At 61.4% G+C, this 6627-nt stretch overlaps 1 long non-coding RNA gene across 1 annotated transcript; it reads right to left on the reverse strand.

Moving 5' to 3' along the window:
* Nucleotides 1-1674: 1674 nt before the first annotated feature.
* Nucleotides 1675-6296, reverse strand: LOC115938382 (uncharacterized). The gene is made up of 2 exons (XR_004073510.2): nt 3881-6296; nt 1675-2410 (listed from the first exon to the last, which is right to left on the reverse strand). It is a non-coding gene; the product is annotated as an uncharacterized LOC115938382 (long non-coding RNA).
* Between the last annotated feature and the right edge of the window lie 331 nt (nt 6297-6627).

Here is a 6627-nt window from a genome sequence, read left to right on the forward strand (position 1 = left end):
GGGGATGAAATCGGGGGCGGCGGGGGGAGACACCACCTGCGCTCTCAAAATCCAAAATATTTACTTCCTTTCAAGGGCATTTGCTGACCTCTGCCTCGTTCTTAAATCGGAAGCTAGGCTGGCTGATTTCCCACTCCTATTTCTTCTAATATAATCACGTAGGGCTATAGATGTCCTTCTTCCTACAACCTAAGATATATTTGACAAGTTTTGATATGTACCGTTTTCAGGATCATTCGGTTTGAAGTATTGTCTAACTTGGATGATTTCTTCTTTGGCCAATGAGTTAGGTAAAGTGCATTTTTAAATTTCCCAAACACACAAGGTTTTGTTTGCTATCTTTTTGTTATCAGGGTGTGGCCAGAAAATATGGTGTGGGTGATACCAACGACACCGAGGCCCCTTCCCTCCCCCCACCCGTTACTGCCCCGCAGCCCACGGCCGGGCTCTGCTCACACGGGGACCTCGCCCCCACCCCACCCCCGCCCCAGCGGATCCACAGGTCAGCCCCGGAGCGAAGCTCTGAGTGGGGGCACTGGCTCTATGCAGGTAAGTACACAGAGTCCATCTCCCGAAATTCAACCCAAAACACAACCTCCCAGTTGTGCTGGAAATCCAATGCAGGGATCCCGGGACCCAAGTCATGTGCCCACCAAGGGCCTGCCTGTGGGTCCCGGAGGCTCTCTGACCAGGTGGTGGCTCTGGGGACACTGGTGATGCCCGTGGGCACCAGCTTGACCCCCAAAGGCCCCTCTCAGAAACTGCCAAAGCCTTCTTTGCACTGCAGGTGGCCCGCAGGCTCGGGTCCCGCGCCAGACCCACACGTGGCCAGACGTCTGCCAGCCCCGGGAGGCCGCTGAGGACTGAAGGACCGAAGGGCTTCGCGTCCCAGGGGAAACGGCTCTGCCGCACCTGGATCATCTATCTCTCCTCTTCGGGTTAAAGCCGGACAGCTCCAAACAGCCCCCCTACCCCATCCAGGCAACACCCCGGAGGGGCCCAGACACCAGTATTTTCTAAACTGCCCATGGTTGAGACCACTAACTGGCCAGGCGGACTGTTCTAGAACAAACTCTGTCCCTGACGTCTGACTCTGGCCACAGCACGTCTGCTGAGACGCAGGGCGCCTGCTCCCTCAGGAGGCCCGCCAGCGAGTGAACAAGATGAACTGGGCACCTCTGGAGTCTCAGGGACCCTCGGACTACAGCCTAGAGCAGGAGGAAAAAAGTTCCTCAACGGTCACTGGAGAAGCCATGATGGCCACTTCCGACTCCCAGGAATGCACGTCAGCCACGCGGCAGGAGGTCAGTGCAGGGTGGGCCTGAGGGATCGGTGGTGGGCCGTAGGACCCCCCATCCTGCAGGGAAGGGGCCAGCGGGCAGGCCCAAGAAAGCCCGGTGTCCTACAGACCGGCACCTCCTGTCTACGTCCGCACCAGGGACGGCGGTCCCCGTGCATGGCTGTGAGCTTGGAAAATGTTCTCGGCAGGGGGGAGATCAAGAAAATTTCTCTGAAGGTTATCGCTGTTTTCCTTCACTACCACAAACTGCGCCCTCCTACCCAAAGCTCCCGAGGTCAGAGTCTCAGGGAGAAATCCCCCATGTCATTAAATGAAAACCCTGTGCGCACGAGACCCACAGGCCCGAGGCCCAATTGCTTTCAGCCAGAAACAAACACGGGGAAGCAAACGCCTTTTATTGAGGTCAGACCAGGTGCCGCCAGGACCAGCATCCCAGAGCTCCTGAGCACAGGTACCCACCGCCTGGCGCTCCGAAGGAGACGGGCAGCGGCAGGCCAGCTGCTCAGCACTCACGGACCCCCGCGCCCTGCACAGCAGGGGTTTCAGAAAAGGAACACACACCTGCGGTGGGATTGGCCCGCAGGCTCCCGTTCCGTAGAACGCCCTTCCGAAAATTCGTTCAAAATACAGCAGCTTTCTCCAGAACTGTAAAAGCCACAAAAATCCAAAACACTTCTTTAGGAAAGATTGGATCAAAATTACACCTGATGTTCAAAGTTCTGCGTAGCCCAGCTCCTGTCCGTGCGCCGGGAAGAAACTGGGGGCGGGGGCCCCGGGCCCCCGACCCCCTGCTGGGGGTCAGTTGCTCTCGATCTGCCCCAGGTCCAGCTCGCCGCGGCCGGGAGGGAAGGCCCCCTCCTCCCCAGCGCTCTCCCAGTCACTGGGGTCGCTGCCACTCCCGCCCTCACCCTCAGCGGCCATGGGCTCCCAGGAGGCCCACGGGCCGGGGCCGGTGCGGCAGGGTCTGGGGCACATGCTCAGCGGGCTGGAGCCGGGCGTGACGGTGCCCGTGGGGCCGTGTGGGGCATACGGGGCCAGCTTCACTTGGGTGTCATCCTCCTCTTCGTCTTCATAATCAAGGGAACAAAGGCTTTTTGAATTTTTTAAAGTCTGAAACAGAAAAGATACGAGCTTAAAGCATGTCCACGGGGTTACACGGGAGGCAGCGTCCCACTGACCCAGGAGTGGATCCCCAAATTCACATATAGCGTCTGGTCCCTGTGCATCAGCCACACACCACACTCAGGCCCGCCCTGCATGGCAGGCCTCCGGTGGCTGACCGGGCATGCTGCCCACTGAGACCCGACTCCCTGGATGGGCTGGCGCTGCCTCTTTCTGCCCCCTGCCCCCAGCCAAATCTCTGCCGGGCTGTTAAAGATGGAGGCTGCCGGGCTCTCCCCCAGCTGCAGACAGAGCCGTCCACTCAGGTGGCACCTCTCCTTGGCGATCCCACCAGGGCCCTAAGACCCGGCAGGCCACCCCAGCCCTGGCGCTGGGAGCATGTACCGGCCTCCCCCCTCCACCCCTGGCCACAGCCCACCTCCAGACCACACACGACAGCAGCCCCCTTGGCCCGGCCAGGGCCCTGTCTCCCTGACACCAGCCCCCAGCCCTCGCCCTAAACTCCTGGCCCGGCATCTTGGGGCAGCACGTGCGTGTGGTCCACTGCGTGCCTACCCCGCTGCCAGAGCGGCCTCCCAAGCTGGCCCCACGTGACTCCACCTGCCCCAATGTGACCTCAGCGACTCTGGGGTCAGCCTCCTCTCTGGGGCCACACCCAGGCTGCCCCACACAGGTGTCAGCACGTGGTTCGGGGCCGCCAAGGAGCATCTGTGCACACGGAGTGGGGCGAAGCGAGCCCGGACCGGCCGCGGGGACACAGCCGCTCCTGCACTCTGACCTGGGCCTCTGGCACCTACATCTGAGGGCTCAGAACACGAGCTGAGCAACTGAAACCCAACCGAAACCCAAACCTTCCAGAGCCAGGACGTGCCTCAGAACGACCACCTCTTTGGCTAGAAAATTTCCTAGAAACAGTCCCACAGTGAATTCAAGTAAATAAACACTTCCCCCTTTCAAATCAGCACTTTTAAGGAAATTATTTGGCTCTATACAACAAACAACCTGACTTTTCTTGTTGTTCTATAATAATTAAGCCACTGAAAAATAAAATTTTAATGATTCAACCTTTAAAGATACAACCGGTCACAAAGTTTGGTCACAGAATGAGGACCCATGAAATAACTTCTTTATTCAAATCAAGGTGGATGTGACAGTGGCGGTCACTTCTTGAGGACCTGGACTGTCTCCGCAGGGCCCCTCGCCTGGCCCCCCGGCCGCCTGGTCTCGCTCCGCCCCTGCGCTGGTCCACGTGTGGACGGCACTGACCCCACGGCACACACGCGAGCTAGCAGTGGCCGGACAGGTGGCGGGAGGACCTCCGCAGAGAGGTCCTCTGTCGCCGGGCCACGAGCCCATCTATGGGCCGCAGCTGGAAAACGCAGGCTCTGCACAAGTCCACTCAGGCCGCCCGGGAGACGTGGCGGCCGCTCAACGAAACCACACACACAGAGCTGTGACCTGCACTCTGAGCATCAGCCACGTGGCCCCAAAAGGGGTGTCGCCCGCCACCTCGGTCAGGGGTGAGCCACCACACAATGCTGGGGATGACAGGAAGCCAGGCTGTGAGGCCCACTCGGAGTGGCCCGGGCCACGCTGCCACGCGTGACCCTCTCCCCGGACAGTCCTGCCGCTGCTGCCGTCACTCTGGTTTCAGGTCACCTGCATCAAAGCACATGAATGCAAAATATCTTCTTTCAAATATCGAAGGTCAAGACTCAGAGTCCTAAATCAGGGGCTCTAGATGTTACAAGGTCCTTCAACTTGTGTGCCATCTGGGGGGACGCTGCAGCCCCAGAGCCAGGCCCTGGCCTCCTGCGGGGTACGAGCAGGCGCCCCGTGCCTCCACCACCCCAAGCCAACGTACCAGCTCCAGCTAAGCAGATGAGACTGAAGGGAAACTAAAAACGTGCCTGTGAACCACCCCAAATTCCCTTCAGCGGCCATCCGGGGCCCGGCCACCACGTGTGCACTGGCTGAGGCATCAGGCCATCTCCCAACCACAGCACACCGATCTGCGCTCCTGGAGAACACAGCCCCAGCCTCATGTGGGAGCTCATAGCGTCTCTGCTCAGCCAGATCACACCCTGCCCACGGGGGCCCACGGGGGCCCACGGGGGCCCGGCCGTCCCGAAGGCCAGGGCTCAGCAGGAGACCAGGGAGGCCCCCCACTGCCTGCAGGCGCCTGAAGCCCAGCACCCACGAGCGCTTGTCCAACCAGGGCTCTGGCTGTGGAGAGAAATACAGACGCCCCAGAAGCCCCATGGGGCCCACGTGGCAAACCCGAGTGCCGTCCTCAGCCAGCTGAGGGAGAGGCCTGCAGGGCGTGGAATGTCCACACCACACGTGGGGTGTGCACAAGCAGGTGTGTGTGTGTGTGCAGGGGTGCTGAGCGTGTCAGAGTGTGTGGGTGAGGGAGCTGTAATAAGGAAGCCGGCTGAGAAACAACAGGATCCCTAGACCGACCCCCTCCCCCACTTCTGGGCAAGCGCCCCTCCCAACCTTCACAAGAGTAGGGGTGATTCGGGACAGCTGGAGGGTCTCAGCCTGGGGAAGGGGACAACACGTGCAAACAGAGGCCAAGCGAACATCTGCACCCTGAGCACAGAGCCCCGGCCCTGAGTCAGCTCCCAGCCTGCCCAGGCGGGGACTGGATGTGTTCTCCATGGAACCTGACCCCAAAGCAAACTCAGAGAGATGGGGACATGGGGGCTCCCAGCACGCAGAAGACCCAGGTAGACCCAGCCCCCCCAGAAAGCTCAGGCCAAAGGGCCACACCCACAAGACAGAGCCCTCGGGCCCAAAACCCGGCCAACATGAAGTGTCACAGAACGCCCGTGGCCTCTAACAGGGAAGACAGGTGAGGCTGGAACCAGGGAGGACACAGTCTGGAGGAGCAAGCAGCGCAGGGGCAAGAAACACCCCCAAACCCAAGTCCACTACCAACGTCCCCGGAGAGAGGGCTCCAGCCCTGAAGTGGGGCAAGGAGGAAATCCCAGGCCCAGGAGGAGGCCCAATTTCGGGATGGCTGGAGTCACAGAGGCCACGGGCACTGGGGCGGCGAGGGCCGGGGAATGTGCACGCACTACCTGACCCCCCACCCCGTAATCCAGGAAACCACCTGACAGAGCCCCACACTCGGCACCATTGGCAAAACAGACACACCGGGTCTGTCACCCAGAAACCCCAGAGCGCGCGGGGCAGAGAGGAAGCGAGTCCGAGCCAAGCCACCTGTCTCGCGGCAACGCTGGGCCGGAAGGCAACCAGCAGCACCTCCAGAGCCTGAAGGAAGCTGGTCCCACGGACAGCGGAATACAAACGCTTTCGGACTCACGAGGTCTCCCCCGCTGCTCCACTAAATGAGACCGTGGCAAGGAGAGGCGCCAGCCATGTGTCGAGAGGGCTGGTGAGGAGCCGGACGACCCACACGCCCGGACACCGTGGCCTGCGTGTAAAGCCCAGGGCGTGCCCTCCGCCCACGCCCCATACGCCACCACTCACAGAGCCCCTGCTGGGCCGCCTGGGGCCTCTGGGACGCTCCTGTCATCATTCCAAGATCTGTGCTGAGCCCACAGGAGAAAGCTGCAGTGGGCCCGACAGGCACCCACTCCCACAGTCCTTCCCCTACCTCATGCCCAGGAGCTGCCATACTCCCGGTGCCCCAGCCATCCAGACCCTGCGTGTCCCACACCATGCCTGAACTGGTGCCCATACCTGACCGTAGCATCTGCTCTGGACCCTAGTGCCCACACCTGAGCCCAGCATCTACATCTGACCCTTAACACCGCTGCCCACACCTGACACCTGACCCCGGTGCCCACACCTGACACCTGAACCCAGCGCCCACACCTAAAACCTGAACCCAGTGCCCACACCCGACCCCAGCACCCACACCCGACCCCAAGCGCCCACACCAGACCCCAGTGCCCACACCTGACATCTGACCCCAGCACCCACACCTGACACCTGACCCCAGCGTGCATACCCGACCCCAAGCGCCCACACCTGACCCCAGTGCCCACACCTAAAACCCGACCTCAGCACCCACACCTGACACCCGACCCCAGCGCCCACACCCGACCCCAGTGTCCACACCGGAACCCGACCCCAGTGCCCACACCGGACACCCGACCCCAGTGCCCACACCGGACACCCCACCCCAGCGCCCACACCTGACCCCAGTGCCCACACCGGACACCCGACCCCAG

Source organism: Leptonychotes weddellii, unplaced genomic scaffold, assembly GCF_054177405.1.
Source record: "Leptonychotes weddellii isolate Sample4059 unplaced genomic scaffold, ASM5417740v2 HiC_scaffold_7427, whole genome shotgun sequence".
NCBI classification, from domain to species: Eukaryota; Metazoa; Chordata; class Mammalia; order Carnivora; family Phocidae; genus Leptonychotes; species Leptonychotes weddellii.